Consider the following 22493-nt stretch of genomic DNA (forward strand, 5'->3'; position numbering starts at 1 on the left):
ATTACTTAGTATACATATGACTGTACAATATTTGGAACATAATTTATTCATCCCTTAGCTGAAATTCTGTCTTAACTGGGCATCTGATATTTTTCTGTCAGTCTTAATCAGATACTAACTGACTAGAAGAGCCTTAGGGTTATTGTCCCTGTCCTTCAAATTACACAAGCCAGCCACAAGATCCACAAATATCCTCATCAATGTTTGGCCACACATTCGCGATGAATGGTCTTGTGGAAATGCTCCAGTTTCCCGATCAAAAAGGGCAAACAGATATAGGACACCCACGTCAGTAATCTGAAGGCCCACAGTTCCTTCCATTGTAACCAGCTGATTGACCACAAGGATATGGCATGGAGCCAGCAGCAGATGGTGAAAGTGGCCTGGAGGTAGTGAAGTGGAGGTCTGCTCTTGCCACCTCCTGCATGCAGACCACCACCAACAAGAACTACTCCCCTGACACCCTCAGCAGCATCCAGCATGTCATCTGCAAGAACAAGTACCTCTGGGATCTGAGCATAGTCAGTGCCATCCTGCACAGCAGACACCTGTGATGGTGAAGGGGAAACATAGTGTTATCACTCACTGCCCCCCAGAGCAACAAAGATGTCAGCCAACTTTTCTCAAAAAAAGAAAAAAAAATGATACCAGATCATTCTGAACTGCAACCAGAACAAAAAAAGTTGGATTTGCATTGTGAAGAACCTTTAGACTACAAGGTCAACTGATTGGCCACACTTTCTGTGGTCATCTCAGTGTCCACAGTACAGCAAGTGTGCAGCTTCATGTTTTGTTGTTCAGCTGCTATGTCTGTCTGACTCTTTGTGACCTTATATACTGCAGCACTCCAGGCTTCCCTGACTTCACGTTTTGGATGCTACTTAGAGTAACTTTCTCTTCCCTATCTCATGGAAAGGGACAGTAATCAGCTCAGTACTTGAATTAAGAAAGTTTGTATGACAAGATTATTTTCTCTGAATGTCTTTTCCATAAATAGCTCTGTGACCTATAGTTTCTTTTAGTTTTCAAAACAGAATTCTCATGTTTTTAAAGCTTATAATATTGATTATAAAGACTAGAGAGAGGGAGACACATATCTGATAAATAAGAGTCTTCTTGCCTCTCACTTGTGAGTCTGGGATGTGTCCTCCAGAAAAGCTGCCCTTGTCCAATCAGGGGTTTTGCTTCTTTAAATCAAATGGGTTAGTGCTACATGCTCTTACAGGTGGAGCTGTGAGGTTCAGATTTCTCAGCTACCCTTTGCTTCCCTGTGACAATCTTGCAGAAATAGCTGGTGTCTTAATGAAGAACCTTCTAAGGGGATGCATTAACAGTAAAATGACTCTGGTTGGAAGGCAAAAAAATGTCTATACCTGAGCAAAGCCAAGGGGAGTGGATGGATGATGGGAAAGCATAGACGTCTATGATAGCAAATGAAGGAAATGTTAAAGTCCTTTAGTGGCAAATCTGAAGATATTTCTGAGCCAAAGGAAAAGTCTTTGAGTTATACCATCTGCAGTCTTCTGATAAGGATGTAAAGCCTCACAGGTGTACAAAACGCATCATCCAGTAATCAGGAGACCTACATTTGTCCCCATCAAAGTCCCATAAACTACACCCTGCCCCTTTATATGCAGGCATCAGTATAGAGTAAGAAGCAGGGGATAGAGGAAGTTATCTGAGAAACCAAGCACTCTTCTCCAGAGAGTCTGCTTTTTCTCAGTGCCTCTGTATCAGATATCTTGGATTCATTGCATACAACAAAAATTCCTCATACAGATAGCTTTATCATCAATATGAATATGAGATTCTCGAGCGTAAACATTGTGCCTCAGTGTACTTTTCACTTTTCATTTTCATGCATTGGAGAAGGAAATGGCAGCCCACTCCGGTGTTCTTGCCTGGAGAATCCCAGGGACAGCAGAGCCTGGTGGGCTGCTATCTATGGGGTTGCACAGAGTCAGACATGACTGAAGCGACTTAGTAGCAGTAGCAGCATACTTGGTAAAGTGCCTTGGGAGAGAAAACACACTTCTAAAGAGATCAAATTGTACAGAAAAATATGTAGCAAAAAGAGAGATGTACCAAAGGCATACCTGGCTAAAATAAATCTCTCTTTCGCTATTCAATATTCATAGAAAATTCTGGAAACTGTAAGTAAAAAAATCAATAGAGTGAAAAATCACCTGTAGCTGTATTGTTCAAACATGTCTCCCATTTGTATTTTGTCTTCTACCCCTTGTAGTGGAATTACATGAGGCACAATGGTTATACTAGATTTTTCAGCGATTCACATATTCTGAACAATTCTCCTTGATAATAAACTCAAACCTACACATTCTTAATATTGGAGCATGATTCTTTGCACGAAACTTTTTTAGATTAACTTAGCCGTTTAAGTAAATTGTTATCATGTATGGACGTGAGAGTTGAACTATAAAGAAAGCTGAATGCCGAAGAATTGATACTTTTGAACTGTAGTGTTGGAGAAGACTCTTGAGAGTCCCTTGGACTGCAAGGAGGTGCAACTAGTCCACCCTAAAGGAGTTCAGTCCTGAGAGTTCATTGGAAGGACTGATGTTGAAGCTGAAATTCCAATACTTTAGCCATCTGATGAGAAGACCTGACTGATTTGAAAAGACCCTGATGTTGGGAAAGATTGAGGGCAGGAGGAGAAGGGGATGACAGAGGATGAGATGGTTGGATGGCATCACTGATTCGATGGACATGAGTTTGGGTAAACTATGGGAGCTGGTGATGTACAGGGAGGCCTGGCATGCTGTGGTCCATGGGGTTGCAAAGAGTTGGACACAGCTGAGTGACTGAACTGAACTGATTGCTTTAAAGAATGATATCATTAGCAGCCTTGCATTTACATAGTTGGTTACACACTATTACTTATTTTGATGACAATATGTTTCAATATTTTTGAAAAATTCATCTATTTTCATATTTTTCTTCCACATGAATGCTGTGTTTATTCATGAAGATTTTCTCCAGACCCTCATTTGTGTTGATTTGGAAATAATCAAAGTTTTACAATTTTGTATCTCCTTATTTAATTGTTTATTCATGTAACAAATGTTTATGAGGGACCTGCTGTTTTCTTGGCACTAGACAAATGAAGGTAATAAGTATGGCTTAGTGGGAAGAAGCATGGGAAAACACAAGTAACCGGAGAGTAAGTACATGATTTCTATTTGAAATGAGGGTAATGAGAAAAGCTCACGGTGATTGAATTGTTAATCTTGTGCCAGAGACAGCATTTTCTTAAATGGAGATTTAGACTGAGACATGATGTATGCAAAGTGCAGGAGGAAACACATTAGTGAAGAAGGGAACAGCTGTAAAAGGGTCCTATGGCTACATATTTTTGAAGAACTGAAAGACTGACATGGTCAGAGTATATAGGCAAGGGAAGCAAGCACCCAAGATACACTAGGAGAAATAAGATAGCACTTCAAATGCTTTGGTAAGGATTTCTCTTTTGGGCATTACATTGCACAGCTATTTAAATTTAAATCTATGAAACCTACTGTGGTTTGTTTGAAGCTCATTTTAAATCACCTCTTGTTTATTAAGAAACAGCCATGTCATTTTTCGTTGTGAAATAGTTCTAATTATTTAAGATTTGAAACCACAATATTTAGATATTTAGATGTGCGTCATTGAATGAGGCAGTCAGATTATGTTCTTTTCTGAGGCACACAGAGGCTTCTCTTATTGTAGAGAGTGGGCACTAAAGCATGCAGGCCCAGTAGCTGTGGTGCATAGACTTAGTTTCCCTGCACCATTCTAAACATACATTTAGGTTTTTTTTTTTTTAACCTGTATTCAATACAAGCATATATCTTATCTGTGTTGTTATTTTAGCTTAATCTTTATTTTTAACCACAGTTCTTAACGTTATTTCTAATATTGACATATGACTATTTTTAATTTTACTATTATTATTAGTTGCTCAGTTGTGTCCAACTATTTGCGACCCCATGGACAATGCAGTCCATGGAATTCTCCAGGCCATGATACTGGAGAGGGTAGCCTTCCCCTCTGCCAGGGATCTTCCCAACCCAGGGATCAAACCCATTGCGGGCAGATTCTTTACCAACTGAGCCACAAGGGAAGCCCAAACTGGATTCAAGATTGCCGGGAAAAATATCAATAGCCTCAGATACGCAGATGACACCACACTTATGGCAGAAAGCGAAGAAGAACTAAAGAGCCTCTTGATGAAAGTGAAAGAGGAAAGTGAAAATGTTGACTTAAAACTCAACATTCAAAAACTAAGATCATGACATCTGGTTGCATCACTTCATGGCAAATAGATGGGGAAACAATGGAAACAGTGACAGACTTTATTTTGGGGGGCTTCAAAATCACTGCGGAAGGTGACTGCAGCCATGAAATTAAAAGAGGCTTGTTCTTTGGAAGTAAAGTGTCTGAATAGTCAAAGCTTTAGTTCTTCCAGAGGTCATATATGGATGTGAGAGTTGGACTATAAAGAAAGCTGAGTGCCAAAGAATTGATGCTTTTGAACTGTGGTGTTGGAGAAGACTCTTGAGAGACCCTTGTACTGCAAAGAGATCCAAACAGTCCATCCTAAAGGAAATCAGTCCTGAATATTCATTGGAAAAACTGATGCTGAAGCTGAAACTCCAATAGTTTGGCCATCTGATGTGAAGACCTGACTCATTTGCAAAGACCCTGATGCTGGGAGCGATTGAAGGCAGGAGGAGAAGCGGACAACAGAGGATGAGATGGTTGGATGGCATCACCAATTCTATGGACATGAGTTTGAGTAAGCTCCAGGAGTTGATGATGGACAGGGGGGCCTGACGTGCTGCAGTCCATGAGGTCACAAAGAGTTGGATGTGACTGAGCGACTGAACTGAACTGAACTTAACGTTGTGATGAATCTGTTGCATTGTAGCAAGGTGTGGCTAATAAAGAATGGGGTTGAAGCAGAATCTAACTGAATCCTGTCACTGGGAGAGGCTGCTGCCTAATGGGAGTTGGCCAGGATGTAGGTTTACCAGATGGTTCTTTTTTGTGCCTGGAAGCTAAATTTTGAGAACTACAACCAGCCTCCAGTATCCAAAGGTTTGTATGCTATGTGCTCAGTTGCTAGGTTAAGTCCAACTCTTTGTGACCGCATGGACTGTAGCCTACCAGGTTCTTCTGTCCATGGAATTTTCTGGGTAAGAATACTAGAGCAGATTGCCATTTCCTAAGGGGTTCAGGGGTAAAGTGTCTGCCTGCCAATGCAGAAGACGCAAGAGACATGGGTTCGATCCCTAGGTCAGAAAGATTGTTTGGAGTAGGAAATGGTAACCCGTTCCAGTATTCTTGCCTGTGGGGTCACAGAGAGTTGATCATGACTGAGCACAGAACAGCACTCCAGAGAATCTTCCTGACCCAGAGATTGAACCCACATCTCCTGCATTGGCAAGTAGATTCTTTACCACTGTGCCTCTTGGGAAGCCCTATCCACAGGTTTGCATCAGCAAATTCAACTAACTGGATCAAAAAATATTCAAAAATGGGCAGAGAAAAAGTGGAGAATTGCTGTTTTTTACTACTGGTCTAACAGTAACAGTGTTTTTTTTTCTTAACCCTGTGTGTATGTGTATATCAGACAAACCTCTGTTAAAATACAAACTAAAAATGAATAAATAAAAATAAATAAATAAATAAAATAAAATACAAACTAATTTTGTGGTCCAGATGAACCCAACAGTCTGCCTAAATCTCTGTTTTTTCAAACCTATTAAATGAGAGTAATGGATAGATCAGATTGAGAGTTAAAAATAAGCCTGCCTTAGTGCTTGATATATACACAATAAAAGTATTTGTTTTTATAGAAAAAAAAATTTCCAGAAAGTTCTAAAAGGCAAAATTTGAATTTTACATGCTCTGGCAACTACTTACATAGTATTTATGTTACATTAGGCATTAATGTAATCTAGAGTTGATTGAAAATATACAAGAGGATGTTCATAGATTATGTGCACTTACTATGCCATTGTACACAATGAATGTCTAGGATTTGGGTATTTGGGGGGCGTGTCCTGAAAAAAATCCCTCACAGCTTCTAAGGGATGACCATATAAAAAATGAGAAAGTTAGTTTTTGACAATTCAAACTGATCAGTTCTTACATAAATGCTTAGGAATATTTTGTTCAGGAGTGTTTTTCCTGAACTGAATGATAACATATTACTTTCTTTTATTCTCCCTAATGTGACTTTAACCAGTGATTTATATAATTATATACCTAAAATAGCACTGTAAATTTCTGTATCTATCAAAAAACAAATGCAGGACCAAGGATTATAACTCTATGACAACACTTCCCTTAGAATTTATTATGGATGTTATTTAAATAAGTTCTACTCTATAAGAGACAGTATTTCATGCTTCTCATACATTAGCACTGTTCCTCATATCAGATCTGAAAAGTATGAATTGATATTTCTATTTTATATGAGGAACCTGAATCTCAGAGAGGTTTCATCACTTTCTCAAAGTCACAATACTGTAAGTGGCAGAGTCAAGATTCAAATTGCATCTGTTTTTTCTTTTTTTTAAATGCCAAGACTGTAGCAGTCTTTCTATTGCACTGCTTTCTTTGATGGAAATTTGTTTAACAGCATGTCTTATACCAGGGCCCCTACTAACCCATCTGGCATCACTTTAATGCAAATTCAAAAGAGCAGCTCATGAACAAGCAGCCTGGTGCTTAAAGTATATGTCTTGGTAGAGAGAGAACAAGCTGAACTTCAGTGCCCACTTGCACTTTCAACCAAGACCCCAAAGCTATGAACAGTAGACACAACTGTATCTGAGGACCTTGAAAGTGATGGAACTATCAACAAGTCATCTAAATTAAAATGTCTACTTAATATCTGAAAGCCAATTAATAAAGGAAAGTTGCTCAGTTATGTCCCACACTTTTTTTAAAATTTATTTTTATTTTATTTTATTATTATTATTTTTTCTTTGCAATACAGTCCATGGGATTCTCCAGGCCAGAATACTCAAGTGGGCAGCCTTTCCCTTCTCCAGGGGATCTTCCCAACCCAGGGATTGAACCCAGGTCTCCCACATTGCAGGTGGATTTTTTTACCAATTGATTCTCCAGGGAAGCCTGAGAATACTGGAGTGGGTAGCCTATCCCTTCTCTAGTGGATCTTCCTGACCCAGGAATTGAACCAGGGTCTCCTGCATTGCAGGTGGATTCTTTACCAGCTGAGCTATCATAGTTGAACTGCAATAAAACTAAAATAAGTCCTTAGTTTTTCCAGAGCATTTGATTAATCCAAATATTGAATTTTATCCCCAGGTATAATTAAGAGTACAGCTTCCTGTTATATCCTGACAAATTCTATATCGCTTTGTTGATCACTAGCCTAGTGTCTGCTTCATGTATGCTCTGTGCTCAGTCACTTCAGTCGTGTCCAACTCTTTGCAACACTATGGACTGTAACCTGCCAGGCTCCTCAGTCCATGGGATTCTCCAGGCAAGAATACTGGAGTGGGTTACCATGCCCTCCTCCAGGGCATCTTCCTGACCCAGGGACTGAATGTGTGTCTCTTACTCTACTTCATAATGGGATTCAACCCTTATTTTTTTTTAACTTTTAATTTTTAATTAGTAAAGCTAAGTAAAATAAAATATCCAACTTTCATTTCATAATATATAATTTAATTTAATATCAATGTATATTTAATCAAATATTTATTTAATTTTATTAATTAAATACTTAATTTAATATTTAAATATATTCATAAATAAAATGTTCAGTTCAGTCACATCAAATTATAGACTTTGAAAGAGTAACACAAGCCTTAGGCAAATATAATTATAGGAATCAAAACATTGACTTCATTTATTGATCAAAAATTTTATTTCTCCAGCCCTGTTTTGATTGTGGAAAATTGAGCAGGTATGAGGAGTCTAGGGAAGGGAGATGAGGTTAGAATGATTTTAAAATGAGGTCTAGGTGTGTAACTTTTCAAACTAATTGATAAATGTAATACCCACCTTTGGAATCCAGCTGCCATGATGTGTAGAAGTCCCAGACATATGAACATGTCTGGGAATTCTAACATGTAGTGTTCTAACTGAGAACGCCCAATGAGATCTTAGCTTGTAGAAAGCATCAGCCTCCAGACACTTAACTGAGGTGGACTTTGAGATGATTTCAACCCTAGGTGCCATCAGATTGCAACTGCTTGAAAGACCCCGTAAGTAAACTGCCTTGCTGAGGCCATTAAGACCAGAAAGATAGAGGATAAGACTAATAAATAATTGTTACTGTTTTTGCTAGTAGTTTGTCATTTGTTAAGTAGCACTGGATAACCAAAGCCGTCCTACCTGAAAGAATAACACATACACATATGCATCAGAGGAAAATAATAGTGTTTACAAAAAACAAAAGATATTGGAAACAGATGTTATCACTGTAGATCTTTGTATTTGGAAAAGGCCGAATGAAGGAAATGGAATATTAGCCAGATATAGGATGAGGATAAAGTATAAAATCCATTCAACAAGATGTGTATCAATTAATAAAATCAAGTAGCATGCTATACAAGGTGGATTAGCATTCTAAGGGCTTCCCTGTTGGCTCAGCTGGTAAAGAAGCTGCCTGCAATGTGGGAAACTTGGGTTCGATCTCTGAGTTGGGAAGATCCCGTGGAGAAAGGAACAGCTTCCCACTCCTTCTCACCTGGAGAATTCCATGGACTGTATGTATAGACCATGGTGTTGCAAAAAGTCAGACATGACTTAGCAACTTTCAAGGCTTCCCAGATAGCTCAGCTGGTAAAGCATTCTAAATAGAACACTCTTTTTTTCCAATTATTTTTGAAGTTAGTTGATTATGCTGTTGTTTTAGTTTCAGGTGTGCAGCAAATTGATTAAAAATATGTATATACTGCATGTATATGTAAGGCTGAGTCACTTTGCTGTGCACCTGAAATTATCACAACATTGTTAATTGGCTATATGACAATGTAAAATAAAGCACTGAATATATAAGTATATATATATATTCTTTCTCAGATTCTTTTCCATTATAGGTTATTACAGGATATTGCATATAGTTCCATGTGCTATACAGTATGCCCTTGTTATCTGTTTCATATGTAGCAATGTGTTTCTGTTTATCCCAAACTCCTAATTTATCCCCACCCCCAGCCTCTTTCCCTTTTGGTAACCATAAGATTGTTTTCTATGTGAGTCTCTTTCTGAGGAAGCAATATTTTAATTATCTATTTTGATGAAATAACTAAAAGAATTATGAATAAAGAAATTCATAAGCACATTTATGTCATTCTCTGTTTAACAATTATAATTTTACCTTGAATCATAGTAGACCATATTGATCTAATGCCAGGAAAGATAAAGATTTACACTTGAACCACGCAAAAGGGCCAGATGTTTGATCTCTCTAATGGAAAGTAAAAAATATGTTGCATTACTTCATTTATAAACCATAAAGTTTATGCCAATAACTAAACTGGAATTAACAAATAATATAGGTGCCATTTTTCTTTTTTTTTTAAAGTTTGATAGAAAAGGTTTAGATTGAAGAAGAGAGAAGGAATGCTAGCCTCTTCAATTTTATTCATTTTGCATTTTGACAATGAAATTATGCCAAATGAAGTTCTGATTAAGAAAAATATTGCAATTATTTTGGCCCTGACTTTGCTATTATTGATATTAACTGTAAATTTCCAATACCTTTTGGCTAATAGAAGATTCAACTATGTAGTTTACTTCTTTTGTTTCACCCAAAGTTTAAGTCTTTGAACAGACAAAATGTCCAGTAGTGTCATTGCCTCTCAGACTTGTTGAATATTGGTCACTGAAGTAGAATCTATCATTTTATCTTCCTCTAATAGAGAGTTTGAACTAGCTCATCCACATTGCAGTAGCTTAGGTTACTGTTCATCAGTCACAGACTTCTCTTCATGGAAGAAATGTAATTTATCATCTCATAGACTCAGAATTTGGCAATGTGACTGGCTGTGGCCAATGGTGTGAATGGCAGTGACAATGTGCCAGTCCCAAGCTGAGATTTTGGGAGGCACAACATGGGAGAAGAGCACACCCCACACTGCCAACATACCTATTGCCATTAGGTTGTCTTCTAATGACTGCTTGTGAAACAGAACCAAACCCAAAGCTAATAATGTCACCAGGCCTATCCAAGTTCAGACAAAATCCATTGACTTGTATCTAACAAGACATAAATGTGAAACAAACATGGTATTATACGCCATTCATATAGCAAAACCTGACCAATATATATGTCTACAAATTAAACACACTATTGTTCTTTTTTCAACTTTCTTAAGACTTTTAAGAACTTATAAATTTGCCAAAGAAAGGATTATACTTTTCAGACATATTTGTCATTTTCCAAATGCCTAAGGACAGACACAGAGTTTTCTAAAATAAATTTTCTCCAAGACTTTTCCTTTGTTGATACAGTTTTATAATCACACTTATGGATCGACAAATGAATTTTTTTTACATGTGCTCTATCGCCATCTGGATAAGTTTGGAGAACAAAACACAGTGAGAATGCTGGCAAATAATTACATGAAATCATTTTAGAATACGAAGTTTTTAGGGTCAGAATATATATTGTTGGGTAAGGAATGGCTACCCACTGCAGTATTCTTTCCTGGAGAATTCCAAGGACATAGGAACCTGGCAGGCTACAGTCGTTAGGATCTCAAAGTCAGACATGGCTGAGAAATCAAGCACAATAACTTTTCTTGTAATGCTATAATTTATAAGAAAAAATTAGAAAGACAAAGTTTTAAACCAAAAAAAAGTCAATATTTATCAAAGAAGTCACTGTAACATGTATGCTTCCCTTGTGTCTCAGATGGTAAAGAATCTGCCTATAACTCAGACACCTAGGTTCGATCCCTGGATCAGGAAGACACCCTGGATGGGGAAATGGCTATCCACTCCAGTATTCTTGCCTGGAAATTTCCATGGACTGAGAAGCCTGGTGGGCTATAGCCAATGACTCTTTTGTAATGCTGTAATTTATAACCAAAAACTTAATAGCACAAAACTTTTTAAGTTTAAATTTATTTTAATTGGAGGCTAATTACTTTACAATAAAAAAATAGTCTACCGTTTGTCAAAGAAGTCATTGTAAGATATGTAGGCTATCACTAACATGTAGCTCAAGCAAATTTTCTTATTTTGCAATCCATAATTGGATTCTCATTTGTTTTTAGTTCACATCATTACTACAGTTTACTTAACCACACTCTAGTTTGATTCCCATGTTCTTACAGTTTCACACATACATTTCTGCACAGAGAAATTATGTTGGGAAATTAAAATATTGCTTTCCTAGATTCCCTCTTATTATAAAGAATAAGATCTTGCTGATGGTTGTATGGTCAAGCTACATTTTAGAGTGTAGGTTAATACTTCAATCTCTATTCCATCTCATACTCTGCTTTATAATTTTGGCTTTAATGTATATTCTATTTGAATTCTCATTTAAATCAAGCTGATCTATGAACTACATATTATCTGCAAATCTTTAATAAACATGTGCTACTTATGATTATCTTTTTCAGTCATAAGATTATATTCACTTATTTCAGATATACATGATTCTGGCATGCAAAATAAAAACCCAAATAGTCCACCCATGTGAAATTTGAAAAAAAAAATTGCTAAGTTAAATAAGTAAATAATAATTTGATATGAGTCATTTAGATACTTGCTTCAAAATGGAAAATTGGTCACTTAGCATTTTGGAAACCAATCTTCAATCTACTTAACTGGTTATACATTCTTTAATAATGGGCTTCCCTGGTAGCTCAGAGGTTAAAGCGTCTGCCTCCAATGTGGGAGACCTGGGCTCGATCCCTGGGTCGGGAAGATCCCCTGGAGAAGGAAATGGTAATCCACTTTAGTGTTCTTGCCTGGAGAATTCCATGGACAGAGGAGCCTGGAGGGCTACAGTCCATGGGGTCACAAAGAGTCAGATACGACTGAGTGACTTCCCTTCACTTCTTTAGTAATAATAATTTTATTTAATATTTCTTATGGTACAATAGTACTTAAATCTATATAGCAGTCATTCCAGCACAGACACTTTGAATAGCATTTGGTCATTTACTTCTAAGGCCTGCAGAGAAATGTACTTGCATCTGAGTTTGGGAATTGTGCAGAGCAGTTTATACTCTTGTCCTCATTCACAGTGGGCAACCTGTTAACTGGCCAGAACATCACACTTGATTTGGCAAATGCTGCCTTCAAAATCCAAAAAGGTCCAACAGGTAATTATGTCTCTTTTTTTTTTTTAATTAAATTCATGTCTCTTCTTAGTATGGAATTGTGCAAGTAGAACAACTTTGCTTGGAGGGGGTATCCTAACATCCACCAGGTCACTAAGCTTAACATCCACTAGGTCACTAAGCTTCTAGAGCCTTTGCTGATACTATGTCAAAGAACATACAATAGTTCCCTCATCTGCAGCTTTGCTTTCCACTGTTTCCTGTGGTCAACTGCAGGCCAGAAATGTTAAATGAAAAAATCCAGAAGTAAAATTTTCTTAAGTTTTCAATTATGCACTGTTTAGAGTAGCATGCTGAATTCTCACATGCTGTCCTGCCCAGGACTCTATTCCTTCATCTAGCATACCGTGCCCATTCATCCACTTAGAAACATCTCAGTTGTCAGATTGTCTAATATCACCGTGCTTTTGTGCAAGTAACCCTTATTTTACTTAATATTGGCCCCCAATCATGAGAGTAGTGATGCTGGCAATTTATATATGCCAAAGAGAAACTGGTAAAATGCTTCTTCTAAGCAAAAAAGGTAAAAGTTCTCAGTTTAATAAGGAAAGAAAAAGAAATTATACACTAATATTGCTAAGATTTCCAATATGAATGAATCTTCTCTCTGTGCAGTTGTAAACAGGTGCTGTTGCACTTCAAACTGCAAAAGTTTTGGCCACACTGTGTGATAAATTCTTAGTTATCAAGGAGAAGTCCTTATATTTGTACAATAAAATATTTTGAGAGCAAGAAAAAGACCATATTCATGTAATATTTATTAGATTATTGTTATTATTAGATATGTGTTGATCTCTTACTGTGCTTAATCTAGAAATTAAACCTTATCATATGTATGTATATACAGGAAAATATTCTGTGTGTGTGTGTGTGTGTGTGTGTGTGTGCGGCATGATCTGGTACTATCAGTGGTTTCAGGTATCCACTGAGGGTCTTGGAACATATACCCTGTGGAAACAGAGACTGTTGTACTGTGTCAGAGAACAGGAGGTAACACAGTGAAGGGGCATTGCTATTTCTACCACATGTATGAGGACACTTTTAGATCATCTTAACCAGCTAACAATTGAAATGAAAACATTTTGGGGAAGGGAAACCTTTTTCTGTAAAGGGCTAAACATAAATATTTTAGGTTTTATGAGTTAAGTGCATACAATCTTTGTTATATATTCTTCTTATTTGCCTTTAATAGAACTTTAACAATGCAACAGTGTTACTTCTTGAGCTATACAAAAACAGTATAGCTAACCCCTGTTCTAGGTACTAGCTTCTATTTGCAGTCAGTACCATCATATAGGTTTGCAGTATTCTACATTCGTTTGCCAAGACCCATCTGGTACTTAAATGATGATGTGGTGATGCATCACACAGCCACATTCCTGAATTTTTTTTTAACTTTTTAAGCTACTTAGCTTAGAAAATCCTAACAAATAAACCCCTCAACATTTAAATTTTTTCATTGATAAGTATAATTTCAATTTACTTTAAAAAATTCTCACATTTTCACAAATAAAGAAACCTGAGCTTTTTATTCTATACATAAAGTCATTATTCTATGCATATTTCCTCTTATTTACCTGTTGCGTAGTAGTTAAAGTGTCTGTGTGACAATACTGTATTAGAAAAAATACCACAGAAATATGACCATTGATTTAATTTAATAGAACTAACTATTAACTGTTTTTTAAAGTTTTCCCTGGGGTCTGAATTATCAACCTGATAATTAAACTACTAGTTTATTCAGTGAGAAAAAGTAAAATTTTATTAAAATTTATATTTATTTATTTATTTATTTATTGCCACTGGACAGCTTACAGAATCTTAGTTTCCTGGCCAGGGATTGAATACAGGCCATGGTAGTGCTGAGTCCTAACCACTGGACCATCAGGAAATTCCCAAGAAGGGATAAAGTTAAAACAGTTCTTTTGCATATAAAACCAAGAAAAGGTATCTTGCAGTTTTTTTTTTTTTGGTTGTGTGAATAAATAGGCAAAGTTTAATATCTTTCTTGATTGTTCTACTCTCTTAAAATACTTTTTCAAGTTTCTAATAGCCTAGAATACATATTAGAAATTATTTTTCATTAACACATGGAGTTTTTCATTAATTTTCTGGGGCCAAACAGATACCTTCTAGGAAACTCAACTACTTTACCAGAGGGTTTCTATTCCAATAAACTTTTGATAGTGGAATGATTTATAAGTAAATAAAGTATAAGGTAAATAAGTATAGGTTTAGAAATTATTACATTTCTCATGTTCAACTAATACAATGACTGAAAGAACTATTCTGAAATTGTGAAAAAAAAAGTTGTAAAAAATAAATAAACTATATGTAGTACAATCAGTCCTTTGGGGAACATATGGACAAAAGATCCTATTTGTCTGAGTCTAGTCTGCATTTTGTGGATTTAGGATGGCGCCTTTTTATTCTACTGAGTAAATTTTCCTAGCTGCTATTTTTACTTGAATGCTAATTAAGATATATAATGTATATAAACGTGTTTATCATCTTTATCTGCCATTGTATTACATTTTGATAAAGTCTTTAATTCTATACTTTGTAAAGGTTAAACCATGGTATTAGAGAAATTACTCTTTTTTTAAAAAATTAGTATAGAAGTACAGTGTCAAAGAATGTTCAAACTAACATTTGCACTCATTTGCACTAGCAAAGTAATGCTCAAAATACTTCAAGCTAGGCTTCAACAGTCCATGAACTGAGAACTCCCAGATGCCCAAGCTGGATTTAGAAGAGGCAGCGGAACCAGAGATCAAATTGTCAACATTTGTTGGATCATGGAGGAAGAAAGGGAATTCCAGAACAACATTTACTTCTGCTTCATTGACTACACTAAACCATTTGGGTGGATCACAGCAAACTTTGGAAAATTCTTAAAGAGATGGGAGTACCACATCACCTTACTGGTCTCCTGAGAAACCTGTATACAAACCAAGAAGCACCATTTAGAACTGGACATGGAACAGTGGACTGGTTCCCCTTGGGAAAAGGGTAGATCAAGGCTGTATGTTGTCACCCTGCTTATTTAACTTATATGTAGAGTACATTGTGTGAAATGTCAGGCTGGATGAATCACAAGCTGGAATCAAGATTACCAGGAGAAATACCAACAATCTTAGATATGCAGAAAGTGAAGAGGAACTAAAGAGCCTCTTGCTGAGAATGAAAGAGGAGAGTGAAAAAGCTGGCTTGAAACTCAACATTCAAATCACTAAGATCATGGCATCTGGTCCCATCACTTCATGGCAAATAGAAAGGGAAAAAGTAGAAACAGTGACAGATTTCATTTTCTTGGGCTCCAAAATCACTGTGGACAATGACTATAGTCATGAAATTAAGACACTTGCTCCTTGGAAGAAAAGCTGTGATGAACCTAGACAGTGTATTAAAAAGCAGAGACATCACATTGCCAACAAAGGTGTATATAGTTAAAGCTATGTTTTTTCTAGTAGTCATGTATGGATGTGAAAGTTTGGCCATTAAGAGGGCTTAGTTCCAAAGTAGTGATGCTTTTGAATTGCAGTGTTGCAGAAGACTCTTGAGAGTCCCTTGGACAGCAAGGAGATCAAAACGGCTAATCCTAAAGAAAATCAACCCTGAATATTTATTGGGAAGATCTGATGCTGAAGCTGAAGCTCCAATACTTTGGCCATCTAATGCAAAGAACTGACTGATTGGAAAACACCCTGATGCTTGGAAAGATTGAAGGCAGCAGGAGAAGGAGGTAACAGAGGATGAGATGATTGGATGGGATCACCAACTCAATGGATGAGTTAAGCAAACTCACGGAGAGAGTGAAGGACAAGGAAGCCTGGTGTGTTGCAGTCCAGAGGTTGCAAAGGGTTGGAAAAGACTTAGCAACTGAACAAGGAAATTGTTGCTTTACAGTGTTGTATAACAAAGGGAGTTAGCTATATATCTTGGTCCTCCACCCCACTATCCCTATTCCACCCATTTAGGTCACCAGAGAATGCCTAGCTAAGCTCCCTGCGTTACATGCAGGCTCCCACTAGATAACTGTTTTGCACATGGTAGTGCACACATGTCAATCCCAATCTCCCAGTTCCTTCCCCCTAACCACTCTATGCCCACTGTTTGTTCTCTACATCTGCATCTCTTTTCCTGCCCTGCAGGTAAGTTCATCTATACCATTTTTCTACATTCCACACATATATGTGTTAATATACAGCATTTGTTTTTTTCTTTCTGACTTATACTTCATTCTGTAAATTTCTAGGTCCATCTACAACTCTACAAATGACCCAATTTTGTTCCTTTTATGGCTGAGTAATACTCCATTGTATATGTGTACAGCATCTTTATCCATTCATCTGTTGATGGACATTTAGCTTGCTTCCAAGTCCAGGGTGTTGTACAGTAGTGCTGCAGTGAACATTGGGGTGCATATGTCTTTTTGAATTATGGTTCTCAGGTTATATGCCCCGTAGTGGGATTGCTGGGTCATGAGAAGGCAATGGCACCCCACTCCAGTACTCTTGCCTGGAAAATCCCGTGGATGGAGGAGCCTGGTGGGCTGCAGTCCATGGGACACTAAGGGTCGGTCAGACACGACTAAGCGACTTCACTTTCACTTTTCACTTTCATGCTTTGGAGAAGGAAATGGCAACCCACTCCAGTGTTCTTGCCTGGAGAATCCCAGGGACAGCAGAGCCTGGTGGGCTGCCGTCTATGGAGTCGCCCAGAGTCAGACACAACTGAAGCGACTTAGCAGCAGCAGCAGCATTGCAGTTATATTTAGTTTTTTAAAGGAAACCTCCATACAGTTCTCCACAGTGGCTGTATCAATTTACATCTCCACCAGCAGTGAAAGAGTGTTCTTTTCTTCCACATCCTCTCCAGCATTTATTGCTTATGGATTTTCTAATGATGGGCATACTGATGGTGTGAGGTGGTACCTCATAGTTTGATTTGCATTTCTCTAATAATTAGTGATGTTAAGCATCTTTTCATGTGCCTCTTTGCCACCTGTATGTTTTCTTTGGAGAAATGTCTATTGTAGGTTTTCAAAACATTTTTTTTTTAAACTGAGTTGTTTGTCTTTTGAACTTTATGATATGTTTGTGTATTTTGGAGATTAGTCCCTTGTCAGTTCCATCATTTGCAAGTATTTTCTCCCATTCTGAGGGCTGTCTTTTTGTCTCATTTATGGTTTCCTTTGCTGTCCAAAACTTTTAAGTTTAACTAGATTCAATTTGTTTATTTTTGTTTTAACGTCACCTAGATTCCTAGTCTTAGCTGAATTGGAGTAAAGTCTTCTTTACCAAGGTAACACTAAAGTAGTTTTTACTTTATCATTGAAAGCTCCTGACCCTTACCACACAACCTGAAGATTCTGTTTTCACAAAGATATCAGAAGTTTTATAAAGTCATTCAGCTATGTAATTCAGTGTACCCTTAGTGATCATGTTGACAATCCTAGATATACTGTCACCAAATGAAGCATATACTGTAATTGAAAATTTTATATAAGAAAATGCTGTGTTCAAGACCATATGGTTGCAGAAATGTAGCGCCACTGACACTTACAAAGAAATTATTTTCAGGTTTTCTGGAGGCAATATTTTTCAGTGCAGAATAAATGTCATCAGTGGTGCTGTATAAATTAGTCTAGATTTAAATAAGAAAATATCTTAATATTTTCCTCAGAGGTCAGTCAAAATGTAAGTTCCTTATAGGAAAAGACTGTATAACATTCATCCAATAAGAATCTGTTTGAGTAAAATGGAAATTATTAATAATTATGCCAGAATAATAGATATGTCATAGAACTATATAAATGAAATTGGGCTATACATATTATTTTTAATGTATTTTGCCACTTTAGTATATTGAGAACATTATTGTGTTGTCCAAAAATTTCATTTGGGTCATCCCAATGTTTAATTTAATGAAAAGTCTTCCAGTATTGTTTTGTTGGCTATTTATATGATTGCTTTTATTTTATTTTTTCATTTTTGTCTCTTGTACTATAAAAACTAATCTTAAATGTACCTTTTAATACTTTCTTATAGTCATATATTTGCACCAATCAAGTAATACTATGTTTAGACAAATTCCTTGAAGAGTAAATATCTGCATAATTTATTTCATATTGTACTATTTTTTCAGCTTGTATCCATATTTAAAATTTTTTAAGCACGTGTTTCCAAACTACTCTTCAAAGAAGATGGAGGAAATTTTAACGTCCTTCCTCAACTACCAGAGCATCTTTCTTATCTTCCTCAACAAGTTCATCTTTTATTAAAGAAAATTTATTGTATTTTTGAGACTCACCAAATATACAAAGATATACATGCAGGTCAAACACTGAAACTGATAGAAATAACATTTGGCTGAATTTTAGTGTGAAATCAAGTGTCATCAACTCATAGAATGCACTCTGAAATGAAAGAATAAAATGTTATCAAAATGTGTATAAAATAATTATTTTTACAGCTTTAATATGCAGAGTACATCATGAGAAAGGCTGGGCTGGAAGAAGCACAAACTGGAATCAAGATTGCCAGGAGAAATATCCATAACCTCAGATATGCAGATGACACCACCCTTAGGGCAGAAAGTGAAGAGGAGCTGAAAAGCCTCTTGATGAAACTGAAAGAGGAGAGTGAAAAAGTTGGCTTAAAGATCAACATTCAGAAAACGAAGATCATGGCATCTGGTCCCATCACTTCATGGGAAACAGATAGGAAAACAGTGGAAACAGTGCCAGACTTTATTTTTTGGGGCTCCAAAATCACTGCAGATGGAGATTTCAGCCATGAAATTAAAAGATGCTTACTCCTTGGAAGGAAAGTTATGACCAACCTAGATAGCATATTCAAAAGCAGAGACATTACTTTTCCAACAAAGGTCCATCTAGTCAAGGATATGGTTTTTCCAGTGATCATATATGGATGTGAGAGTTGGACTGTGAAGAAAGCTGAGTGCTGAAGAATTGATGCTTTTGAACTGTGGAGTTGAAGACGACTCTTGAGAGTCCCTTGGACTACAAGGAGATCCAACCAGTCGATTCTAAAGGAGATCAGTCCTGGGTGTTCATTGGAAGGACTGATGCTGAAGCTGAAACTCCAATACTTTGGCCACCTCATGAGAAGAGTTGACTCATTGGAAAGGAGTCTGATGCTGGGAGGGATTAGGGATTAGGGATTAGAGGACGACAGAGGATGAGATGGCTGGATGGCATCACCGACTCTATGGACATGAATTTGAGTGAACTCTGGGAGTTGGTGATGGACAGGGAGGTCTTGTGCTGCGATTCACGGGGTCACAAAGAGTCGGACACGACTGAGCAACTGAACTGAACTGAATAATAAATATAGTCAACTTTTAAAATGTTGCATTGCTATGCAAGAATAATAGAAACTCAGTGTCTTATAGCTAAATTAAATACATTGCACTTCTGCTGTCAGACAATGATGGCTGCATTTCACTAAAATAAATAGATTGCAGGATATTTTTGTTGGCATCTCATTTTTAAAAAGTAGTTTTTCCCTCATACTATTTATATATTTATTGTATCTTAAGTATTTTTATTATAAACTGTAATATATATTTAGGATATTTTAAAATGTAGAATTCATATAAGATTTTATTTTGAAAGGCTGACAACCCAAATGAAATTCCGTGTCTTAATATAAAATGAAGTTCTTTTAAGTTATTTGTTGAAATTTTAAATAATAGCATAACAAAGATTCTCCAAAGAATTTTTATCTAATGCAATACCCATATACTGCCTTGTAGTTTTTTTACATTTTATAAATAAAATTTCCTATATATTTTTAATATTTATTGGCTCAAATATATATCTACAATTCTTTCAGATATTATCTAGTTAACACATTCAACATTTGTGTAGCTTGCTAATTCATTTTTCTATAACTATTTAAAGTTGCTAATACATGTTTATAATAAATAATTAGCATCTTTCAAAATCATAGATTGTCGCAGAATTTTACCCAAGCAATGAGAAGTTTATGCTTCAAGTTATATACAGAATGTCAGCATTTAAAGTATATAAGAACTTTTATATTAGTTATATCCAGGGGCTTTCCTATATTTGAAAGTGAATACTCAGATATTAATAATAACTGTAGATATTATGCCTTGATTGTATTACTGATATTTTTAAGGTGATTAGATAAGCTGCTATAACTTATCAGATTACATATTTATTATGCAAAGTACAGGCCTGCTGTTAACAGTGTTGAAGGATCCATTTAGCTGTTGATCATTAAAACATAAATTATGTTTACTTGAAATAGTTTACCAGGTATTTCTCCGGAGAAGAGGTTTTTTTTTTAATTTTTATTTTTACTTTATTTTACTTTACAATACTGTATTGGTTTTGCCATACATTGACATGAATTTACCACAGGTGTACATGGGTTCCCAAACATGACCCCCCCTCCCACCTCCCTCCCCATAACATCTCTCTGGGTCATCCCCGTTCACCAGCCCCAAGCATGCTGTATCCTGCATTGGACATAGACTGGCAATTCGATTCTTACGTGATAGTATACATGTTTCAATGCCATTCTCCCAAATCATCCCACCCTCTCCCTCTCCCTCTGAGTCCAAAAGTCTGCTATACACATCTGTGTCTTTTTTGATGTCTTGCATACAGGGTCATCATTGCCATCCTTCTAAATTCCATATATATGTGTTAGTATACTGTATTGGTGTTTTTCTTTCTGGCTTACTTCACTCTGTATAATAGGCTCCAGTTTCATCCATCTCATCAGAACTGATTCAAATGTATCCTTTTTAATGGCTGAGTAATACTCCATTGTGTATATATACCACAGCTTTCTTATCCAGTCATCTGCTGATGGACATCTAGGTTGCTTCCATGTCCTGGCTATTATAAACAGTGCTGCGATGAACATTGGGGTACATGTGTCTCTTTCAATTCTGGTTTCCTCGGTGTGTATGCCCAGCAGTGGGATTGCTGGGTCATAAGGCAGTTCTATTTGCAATTTTTTAAGGAATCTCCACACTGTTCTCCATAGTGGCTGTACTAGTTTGCATTCCCACCAACAGTGTAGGAGGGTTCCCTTTTCTCCACACCCTCTCCAGCATTTATTGCTTGCAGATTTTTGGATCACAGACATTCTGACTGGTGTGTAGTGGTACCTCATTGTGGTTTTGATTTGCATTTCTCTAATAATGAGTGATGTTGAGCATCTTTTCATGTGTTTGTTAGCCATCCGTATGTCTTCTTTGGAGAGATGTCTATTTAGTTCTTTGGCCCATTTTCTTTCTTTTTTTTTTTTTTTTAAGATCTACTGAGAATTGCAATTCTGGTTTTACAGCCTTGGTGAGCCAAGTCCCTGAAGAGCAAGAGAAATGTGACCTTTTGTAGCGAGGAATAGGGAGTTAGGAGGGCTATGGTAAACAGAGTGCAGAGTTTTTCTTGGGCCAAGCTGTTGCTAGGAAGATTAAGTCTTTTTCCTGTTGGGATCCACTACATCACAGGTCACGAGAGCGCCCCCTTCTGGTTTCCTGACTTTGTTTCGTTAAGGTTTGTATTAATTTCTTACAAATTAAAACCAAACCCACTCCAGTACTCTCGCCTGGAAAATCCCATGGACGGAGGAGCCTGGTAGGCTGTAGTCTGTGGGGTCACGAAGAGTCGGACACTTACTGAGTGACTTCACTTTCACTTTTCACTTTCATGCATTGGAGAAGGAAATGGCAACCTACGCAGTGTTCTTGCCTGAAGAATCCCAGGGATGGTGGAGCCTGGTGGGCTGCCATCTGTGGGGTCGCACAGAGTCGGACATGACTGAAGCGACTTAGCAGTTGCAGCAGCAGAGTGGGGCAGAATATTACAGATGACGTCGAATTTAAGTAAGTGCCCAAGTCAAACTGAACCATATTTTAGTATGGAAACAACCATGTTTTAAATCTATGTCTGTATTTATTATGTAGTGTATGGATTGCTTGCTCATTCCTGTTTCTCTTTTTTGAAGCGGTCCTCATTTTTTCCTTTAATTTGATTAAGTATAGTTGATTTACAAAGTTGTGTTAATTTCAGGTGTACAACCAAGTGAGTCTCATATGTATATAAATATATATATATGTGTGTGTGTGTGTGTATTCTTTTTT

General features: G+C 36.8%; 1 pseudogene; it reads left to right on the top strand.

Moving 5' to 3' along the window:
- The first annotated feature begins 221 nt into the window (after positions 1-221).
- Positions 222-22493, top strand: part of LOC138931500 (proteasome maturation protein-like) — a 45815-nt pseudogene continuing 23543 nt past the window's right edge.

Source organism: Ovis canadensis, chromosome 3 (assembly GCF_042477335.2).
Source record: "Ovis canadensis isolate MfBH-ARS-UI-01 breed Bighorn chromosome 3, ARS-UI_OviCan_v2, whole genome shotgun sequence".
NCBI classification, from domain to species: domain Eukaryota; kingdom Metazoa; phylum Chordata; class Mammalia; order Artiodactyla; family Bovidae; genus Ovis; species Ovis canadensis.